This window comes from Chiloscyllium plagiosum, chromosome 26 (assembly GCF_004010195.1).
Source record: "Chiloscyllium plagiosum isolate BGI_BamShark_2017 chromosome 26, ASM401019v2, whole genome shotgun sequence".
Taxonomy (NCBI): Eukaryota; Metazoa; Chordata; class Chondrichthyes; order Orectolobiformes; family Hemiscylliidae; genus Chiloscyllium; species Chiloscyllium plagiosum.
The window spans coordinates 38,331,239-38,341,631 of record NC_057735.1 but is presented as its reverse complement, the minus strand read 5'-3'; positions in this window follow the sequence as shown (position 1 = coordinate 38,341,631).

Genomic DNA, 10,393 nt, shown 5'->3' with positions numbered 1-10,393 from the left:
CATACTTAGGTTCATGAAGACAACATAGATCGAACCTGCCATGTGACCACTCTGGTGATTCAATTATTTATTCATTTAACCAGAGGAATTATTTGGAGAGCATGTACCCTTTTCCTTAAGATTAAAATTCAGATTAATTTAAAAAGAAAATTGGCAATGTAGCCAATTTTAACATTGACTCCTCACATAATTCAGAGCTATTCCATTCAGGGCTACCTTTAGTGAACATGATCAGAGCTGCACTTTTCATTACCAGTGACTAATTGTACTGTCCTTGGCTGAAGAACATTCATAATGAAGTAACCGTGACTGATTATTCATGTAAATCGATTCGTGCATTTGGGCCTGAAATGATAGCAATTCAATTGAAAGCTTAATGAATGTAATAAGTAAAAATGCATTCTGCCATCCTAACCTGAGACTGGGAAGGATGAGAAATCTATATTCCTCCAACTACTGAAGACGTAGCTGTGTTCTGCATCAGGAGAAATGACACTTAGGGAATAATGGGTTGTTACAATTATGCAGGGTAGCAGAAATAATGGCTGTGACATTCGATAATTCCTGAAAATGGGCACAAGGATCATGTTGTGCTATGGACCCTCACCTACTGCTTTCGATGCAGGTCACAAACAAAACTCTCACTGCTTCTCAATGAGTGAACATTAAACATATCGTGTACCTGAGTAGGGGGCACAAAGTAATGAGACACTTAAAGCTTGCTAGATACTAATTAAAGACAGCCTGCAGTTCAGAAAGGGGAGGGACATTCTGCTTGGAGGAGATGCTGCAATTCATTCCAGATTCTGACCAGGTAAAGGCACAAATAGCAGACCATGGCAAGTATGGGCTCCAAGGATTTCTAAAATTATGCTAAGGGCCTTGGTGCAGAATGTCAAGAGTAGGAGAGGAATAATCTATCCCTTGAGGACCAGGAGGCATTCCAGACCAACTTTGCAACGGAAGTGGGACCAGATAGTTATGGCAGTTATTGTGCAATGGCTTTAGGGCCCTGGAGGAACCTTGTGATGATGCTCCTCAGTGAGCATAAATAGCACAGTGTGACAAATTAAGAAGGAGAAAAAAAACACATGGAATGGTAGGCAGGAGCTTGAAGATGAGCCCTGTTAATGTTGGAAACAAGTAGAGAATCATGTGGAGTAGACCAGCTAACATGGGGTGGTAGAATTTATAGAATAATCTTTCAATAGTGTATTATAAGATTACAACCTAGTATATTGTTGAATACCATGTATTATAGAGTTTAATCAAAATATGTATTGAAGTGTTATGTAGAAGCCTAAGTCCGAAATCATTTCTTGACCTTGCCTTCTCCTCTTCTCCTCTTGTTTGTTTTGAACCTAAACTCATGGGTGTGGACACTGCGCCACACAGCAGAAGAGAAATGAACGGCACAGGATGAGTCACGAGAATCTGGATACAGAGCTGCAAGAAGTTCAATGAACTCACATGAGCTGTCAAGGTCAGCGAATGTACTTTTAAGCACCATATTCCACTAATTGCACTAACAACCACAAACGTTTCTCAACGCATCATTCACTTAACATAATCTCTACCAATCACAGCCCATCCCTCACATTCACAGCTTCATTTCACACACCCACACCGCTGCAAATCTCACCCTGGTCTTTCGCTTGTACACTGTTCAACCCTAGCAGCTACATCAGCCAAATACTTTGCACTGCATCACTGACATGCTTTGCTCTCTGTCTTGAAAAACATGGGTGACACATAAACGGAGGCCAAAGCACTGACTTAGTTGGAAGAGTCACAGCTATGTGTGCTCCTCCAGAGGAGATAGTGCTCATCACTGTTGGAGCAGCCGTTTCTGAAAAGGGGATTATCTCTGATGTCCTGGCTAATATTTATCCCTCTGTCAGTGCCAAAGAAAACGGATTGTAGTCTTTACCATATTACTGTGTGTGGGAGTTTACTGTGCACAAATTGGCTGTAAATGACCATGAGATACCATATGGTTGCGATTGATGTTGTATAAATGCAAGTCTTTTTAAAGGTTTAGGCCACCAAACCTTTATCTCAATAAGAACCAACAGGAATCAATCGGCAAAAAATCCAAAGTAATTGCTGTTTCCTTTGAACAGCAGAAATGGGGCTTCTTCCAGCTGTCTGATGTTTGCAGAAGGTGTTAGCTGACCTTATGGTTTCCCTATTCTGCAGAGTTCCAGGGAGCGCTGTGTCAGCTAATGATGCGGCTGCAACTGGAAGCAGCTGTATGCACAAGAAACTCCAATTTCAAGACAAAGCAAAACATTACATTGTGAAGGATGAAACAGCATGGAGTGGGAGTTCATGGCCAATAATTTTGTGCCATTTTCACACTGCCTGAAACGCCTTGTACAGTGATCTCAGAGAAATTTAAAAATTTTAAGCCAATGCCTCCACTAAACACATCCTCCACTTTCAAATTTCCAAAATGACCATCACACAATGGTCCATGCCTTGAAGCCTCCTATTAGCCCTTTCCCTTCTCATGGCACCTCTCCATGCAAGTGCAGGAAATGCAAAACATCCCCTTTAACCTCAATATTACCCAGAGCTAGAGACACTGCTGTCATTTTGTTTTGTTTTACTGTGCTGTGGCTATTTATGATTCTGCCATTCACACCACCCCTTTACATGTCTTTTGTTTCTTTTCTCATCCCATTACTGCTCCCTGTGGTTCTATACTCCTGCAACCCTTTTAGCATTTAATTCCTTCTGCCTTTCAACCTATCACAGGACTTCCAGAACTTTCAACCTTTTTCCACCCCAACCTTTCACTTTTTAAAACCAATTACATCTCTAGTTTGTCCCCATTTTGAATATCTGCTGTGTTTTCTCTCTCCACAATTGCTGCTGGTCTACTATATATCTCTAACACTTACTGTTTTGATTTCAGTATTTCCAGCATCAGTGGCATTTTGTGACTGCAACACCTCATCCATAACTGCAGCTGAACTTGGCTAACAGAAGTATCATGCAACAATTGACTCTGGTTAAAGTTCTTGTCGACCAGTGGTAGTGTTCCTATGTCTGGGTCAGAAGGTCTGTGTTCAAGGTTCACTTCAGCATGTAAAGGCTCTGGAGGTATGTCACTTAATATCCAAAAGACTTGATTAAAAAAAAAGACCCTGTGACACCTTTGCTCTTTAGGGGCATTGTATTTGCCAACTAAACATGATCAATAATGGAGTCTTAAAACATGGAATTACTTTCTGACCCACATCTCAATCCAGTCTTCTGCACTGTCAGGAGGACTTCACACCTTGCTCCTGAAGCAAGAAGCTGAAATGGAGAATTAAGTCATTAGAAAGCGTCCTGTTAGCAACTTCCAAAACTGACTTAGGTCAAGATCAACCAGAGGAAGTAAAGGACAAAAAGCCCACCAGATTCTTTTCAGCTTCCTGAACAAAAATATGATTGTGGAATCCCTACAGAGTGAATGCAGACCAATTGGATCATTGAGTCCACACTGACCCTCGAAAGAGTATCCCACCCAGACCCACCCCTATCCCATCCCTGTAACCCTGTATTTCCCAGGGCTAATTTACCAAGCTGCACATCCAAAATATGGGCAATTTAGCATGATCAATTCACCAAAAAGCAATGCATGGTATGGGGCAGCCCAGTGGCTCAGTAATTAGCACTGTTATCTCTCAGCGCCAGGGACCCGGGTTCAATTCCACCCTCGAGTGACTACTGGTGTAGAGTTTGCACATTCTCCTTGTGTCTGTGTGGGTTTCTTTCGGGTGCTCTGGTTTCCTCCCACAGTCCAAAGATGTCAGGTTGGGTGGATTGGCTATGCTAAATTGTCCATAGTGTCTAGGGATGTACAGGCTAGGTGTATTACTCATGGGGAATGCAGTGTTACAAGAATACGGTAGGGAGGTGGGTCTGGGTGGGATACTCTTCGGGGAATCACTATGGATCCAATGGGCCGTATGGCCTATTTCCACACTGTGGGGATTCTATGATTCTACACTAATAAAGATCAGTGAGACTAAATTGGAAATTTCTGTAGACCAGTCACCCTGATGCCAAGTATTCAGTGTCTCTTACTGCAGCTCATGTAGTGTGATTGTTTTGGTCTTATCAGGTCTCCAGGAGGCAATGGGGAAGGGGACTGCCAGAACCAGGACCATCTCACTTGAAGTATGTTTCTATCTTTGATCCTAGTAATGAAATTTCACATCCTTTGGTCTGAATGGTTATTTTGGGTGTGGGGAGAAATTAATAAATGAGAAATGATTGAATTTGGCTACAAATGGGGGCAGCACGTTGGCTCAGTGGTTAGCATTGCTGCCTCACAGTGCCAGGGACCCTGGTTTGATTCCCACCTTGGGTGACTGTCTGTGTGGAGTTTGCATATTCTCCCAGTATCTGTGTGTGTTTTCTCCGGTTTCCTCCCACACTCCAAAGATATGCAGGTTAGATGAATTGGCCATGCTAAGTTGCCCATAGTGTAAGGTGCATTAGTCAGGGGTAAATGTAGGGGAATGGGTCTGGGTGGGTTACTCTTTGGAGGGTCGGTATGGACTTGTTGGGTCAAAGTGTTTGTTTACATACTGTAGGGATTCTAATCGACAAATCTTCATTTAATACAAATCAACTTCTCAATTTGTGCTGAAAATGTTTCTGGAAATTCACACAATGGAAACTTTAACTCACAGAGGGGATTATTCTGGGCGAGTGCATGAGGCTGGGAATTACAAATAAAAAAGCTGCAAATATCTTTTGCAATACAGGGGCTCTTGGAAGTGTTGGTCACAGACACGGGCCATCCAAAAGTCAAATACCATTTGGCATATAAGGACAACTCCATTGGATTCACTGTCCAATGGTCTGGTGGAAAGAGCAGTCCAAACTTTGAAGGCCGGCTTAAAGAAACAGCTTCACTTGATACCAAACTGTCATGGTTCACATTTGAAAATTGGTTCATCCCTCATGCAAATACAGGGCTAGCTCTAGCAAAGCTGCTAATGGGGAGAAGACTCCACACCCGGTTAAATCTGATCATCCCAGACCTGGGGGTTGGGATGAAATGGCATCAACAACGCCAATGCCAGGCAGAAGACTCCTCTAAGCAAGAGAGATAGTCTACTTCAGGGTACAAGGTTTGGTGCCAAAACCATGAAAATGGCCCTGCATGGGTAAGAGGCATGGTTGACGTGGGCAGGTCCCATGACGTACGAAGTTCAAGTGAGTGAGGTGGCCCTGAATAAGCATGTGGACCACATGAAAGCTGCAAATTTGCAAACGGGTCGTGAGTAAAACCTTCCCAGCCTCTCGGAACAGCCGGAAAGGATGACAGAACCCGTGGCTTCTCCCCGTCTATTTGGCGTCGAAGAAACCTCAGAGTCTGGATGTGGACATGGTGGATGTCGCAGCCTCGATGCCTTTATCACATGAAGAAGAGGATGAGTTTCTTCCAAGATGTTCTGAGCGTAAGAGGCGGGCTATGGTCCAAGGCTAAGTCAGAGCAAGTAGACCCAGTGCAAAAACAATCCCAGGGCTACAAGTAAAAGGAACAGGCCTATGTCCCTGGACTCGGGGTTGTGTTTGGGGAGGGGGGAATGTACCGATTGTAACAAGGTCAGCCAGTGCATCTCAGAATCTGAGTTCCCTGCTTGAGGCTGGGAGCCCTGAATGACAGATATAAACAGGTGTGTCAGGGGTTCAATTCACTCTGAGAGCTGGCTCTGAGGAAGCCAAGCCAGTATCACAAACTACGCACATGTAAATAAAAGGTGACTTAGCCTCTGTGGAGTTATTTCACTTGCACTTGGAAAATTAGGAAAAGATGGAAGTGAATTGAGATTTCAGTCTGTCAATATTTTCATCTTTTTTCTCATTTTCCCACCTTCTTGGGCCTGTGAAAACTCCAAATGTATCTTAAGTGATCATTACAATACACTAGAATATAAATCCCAGAAAGCTGGCCGTGTAGTTATACAACACTTTTATACTAAAAATTTAGAAATCTATTTAGAGTCATACAACATGGAAACAGAGCCTTTAGTCCAACTTGTCCATAGTAACCAGCTTTTCTAAGCTAGTCCTATTTATCTGCATTTGGCCCATGTCACACTAAACCTTTCCTATTCATGTGCCCGTCCAAATGTTTTTTAAATATTGCAACTGTACCCGCTTCTGCCACTTCCTCTGACAGCTCATTCCAAATGCACACCACTTTCTGCATGAAAAAATTGCCCAAGGTCCCTTTTAAGTCTTTTCCCTTTTACCTTAAACTTATGCCCTCTAGTTTTGGATACATATAGCATTCAAAGCAAGCTAACATACGCAAATAGTTAAAAAGATTGGCTATTGTCATAAAGTGAATCATTCTGTAACATTTCATATTGTCAAAGGTTACACAAGTTTAACCTTTGCCCTGTACAACAGGCCGCTGTCCAGACATTCCTTGATGCTGAAAAGCTAAGGAAGCACTGGATGAGCCATTCAAAGTAAATAGTATCCCTTTGCCAGTTCTACTAGGATAATGCTGAACTGAATCAGATTATTTTTATTTTATCTTTAACACGATGTATTCTGAAGTGAGCACATGTGGATTTGAGATTGATTTTCTGCCCACCCAGCTTCTGATCAGAGCTGTGCTGTCTGGGGAAGGGGGAAGCAACGAGCGAAGGTCTTGGAAATGGTGTTGCCTGGGAGATGGAAGCGTGGGGAGGGTTGTGCTCTTTGACGACTAACTCTATAATGAATGAAGTGTGGTTGACTGACAGAGCTGCCCTCCTGCTGTTCTCACAACTGCCTGCCTGCATTCTCTCCAGCACTAATTTCAATTCTAATATCACCAGCTTTCCATGAATTTATTGCCTGTCTTCATTTACAAATCTCCTCTGTAACGTTACCAAGCCCTGCATCTATATGCTGGCCCAGTTCTTCTGCTGTCAAGTTGGCCTCCTTTAGTGACAGCTTTTCAGCCATCACGAGTTCACATTCTCCTCTGACCTGTCCCTGTAAACCAGTCTTCTAGAGACTCTATTTAAACTGACTCTTTAACCCCTAACTCTGATTGCTTCTTGGTACGGTTTCATTGTGGCAAAGCTGCTAAATAATTAGCTGTTAATTGCACAGAGGCAGATGCTGAGGAATCTCTTCGATCCATCTGCCTCTTGGCTGAAGTTCAGTGTATATTGTATATATTTGTGTGCGTTAAGTCTCTACCTTGTGAGAAATAAATAACACAAATGCTGTAAATAACAGTCAATTGAAACAGTCAGTCAATAACAGTCAAATGGTTTGAAGTTTTTTCAATGAAAACAATCGGTTGGATGATAAGCTGTGAGTACTGAAAGAGTTAAACAAAGTCCAGTTAGGTTTGAGACTGATTGCTTGCCTATTCAGTGGCTCTAAGAATTCTATACAAAATATTCTCAATCTAGTACCTAGTGAGCAGAGGACAGCAGCTTAAAACTGGCGCACGGTGGCTCAGTGGCTAGCACTGCTGCCTCACAGCACCAGGGACGTGGGTTCAAGTCCCACCTTGAGCGACTGTCTGTGTGGAGTTTGCACATTCTCCCTGAGTCTGCGTGGGTTTCCTCCAGCTGCTCTGGTTTCCCCCCCATTCCAAAGTTGTGCAGGTTAGGTGACTTGGCCATGCTAAATTGGCCCATAATGTTAGGTGCGTTAGTCAGGGGTAAATATAGGGTAGGGGAATGCATCTGGAAGGGTTACTCTTCAGAGAGTCAGCGTGGACTTGTTGGGCCGAAGGGCCTGTTTCCATAGTGTAGGGAATCTAATCTAATCAGTCCATAACCTGGATTAGCAACTTCAATCAGAGGCCACAGGATACCTGCTATAGAAAATGTAAAACATACCAGTAGATCTTTCTTTACCAAGTCAGCGGGAGACACAATAGTAAAGATTGTAGAGTTTCGTACTGAATGCTGGGCATGTTAAATTAGCAGAGAATTGTAATAGTGCACAAGAAGGCCATTCAGCCAATTGAGTCTGTGCCAGCTCTCATTTAGTCCCATTCTCCTGCCTTCTCTCCTGCCAAATCTAAATCAAATTTGACGGCTTCGATTGAACCGGTCTCTACCACATTCTCAGGCACTGTAGTCCAGCCCTGAACCACTCGCTGCATGAAAAGTTTTACCATGTGTCGCTTTGGCTTCTTTTGCTAATTATTTTGAATCGGTGTCCTTTTGTTCTCAAATGTTTCAAGAGTGGGAATGGTTTCTCCATTTCTGTTCTGTCCAGAATATCTCTATCAAATCTCCTCTTGGCCTTCTTTGCTTTGAAGAAAACAGTATTAACTTCTCCAGTTGGCCTTCATAAGTGAAGTTGGAACAACCTTCAAAGATGTCACCTCCTTTCTAAAAAGTGGCACCAGAACTAGTCACAGTGCTCCAGCTGAGGCTGAACGAGTGTCAAGTAGAAGTTGCTTTTGTCAGCCATATTGTGATTAATAATGCTGGGATACTTTTTTTTTCCCAAACTAATCCTTCTCTGAGCCTGTCCTGCCACCTTTCATGAGTTAAGCCCATAGGTCTGCCACCCTAGGTCCCTTGGAGCCTGGACTCCTTCACAGCCTGCTCTTTGTTTTGTCTTGTCTCTCCACATTCTACCTCACTTCACATTTCTCTGCAGTGAACACCATATGCTTTTGTAGCTGTACACGGTCCTCCTCACAGTCTACAATGCTTACAAGCAACTGCAACCTTTGAACTTGCACTTTGTACACAAAGGTCTAAGTAATTAATATATGATCAGGAAAAGCAAGTATCTTAACACTGACCCCCAGGAAACTCCATTACGAACATTTCCCTGGCCCAAAAATATCCATTAACTCTATTTCCTGTCAGTCAGCTAATTCCATATCCATGTTGCTCCTGTCTCTTTTATGCCATGAACCATGACATCGTTCACAGGTTTGTTCTTTGCCGCTGTACGAAATGTCTTATTGAAGGCTATGTGCACTGCATCAACTGCGCTACCCTGATTCCCCCTCTTCATAAAATGCCAGCAAGTTAGCTATTCATAACTTACCCTGTAGAAATTCATCTGGTGCTTTCTTCAATTCATTCACACTTAGAAGAATTCCATCCCCACTTTGAGCGCATTAAAAAAACTCCCAAAAAGATAAACATTGAAATAAAAGGAATAATCTAGCAAGACTTATCTGAAAACTGTTTTCTGTGAACATCTCATTTTGGAAAGGTCAACGGATGTGTACACAGCCTGTAATGGGTGAAAGGATTAGAGGGGCTATGAGGAAAAATGTTTTTCATCGAAGGGAGGTCAGTTTCTGAAACTAGAGGCAGAAACCCTCAACTCGGTTAGAAAGTGCCTGGATATGCAACTGATGTTCTGAACATGAGAAATATGCAGGAATGGAGGAAGTGATAGGACATGAATTGCTCCTTATAAAAGCAAGTACTAACATGATGGTTGAATGACCTTCTGTGTAGTGATGATTCTCTGACTCTATGGTACACAGCCCCAGGTAGAACAGAAACATCCCTGGTTCTGTACACATTCATTGTAGGTTGGCTAATTTCTTGGTGGTAGAGAGGTTCTACAATTGGTTTTAATGTTCTTGAAGTAGTTTGGATTCCTGCCCCCAATCATAATGCAAGCAATTTTGCTGGAATTATATGCCTGAGAATGCTAAGAAGGAAAGTGTGAGGTCCTGTTGTGATATCCTCTGAATATTAACTGGATCAAACACAAGGATTGAGGTGGTAAGATAAATCACAGTAGTTTCTAAATGGAAACATAGAGATGAAGGAACAATTAGTTATACTGATCCAAACACAGAAATCACAAATTTACAAATTATAATTTAAAGAACAATGGAATATGGGGCTCGATTTCAAAGGGATGGAAATTACATTATTCCATTACATTATTCGCACAAACTTTGAACATTATTCCAGTTAGTGCACCAAGTTCAGTTCTGGACACACCATCTCAGGAAGGATATCTTGTCCTTGGATGGGGTTCAGTGCAGATCCACCAGAAAATAATCATGGTTAATGGGATTAAACAATGATGGAAGTTTAGAGTGTAGATTGAGATTTAATTGGCATTTAACTTGACCAAAGGAATTGATGGTTTCTCTCTCTCCTATTTTCTCTGATAAGTGAATCCAGATCAAGGGAGACCTTTAAATCTCTCATTTTAAGGGTCAAATGTCAGTAATTACTTCCCTAAAAGGGTGGTACAAATCTGGAATGCCCTACCTAGGCAGCAGGGTCAATTAAAAAAAAAGTCAAATCTGAGATTAAACAAGGGTTACAGAACCAAAGCAGGTAGATGGAATTAAGATCAACCATGATAGAAGTGAATTCTGCAACAGGCTTAAGGGGGCTCAATGACAATTCTTATATCCATCGAATTTTAA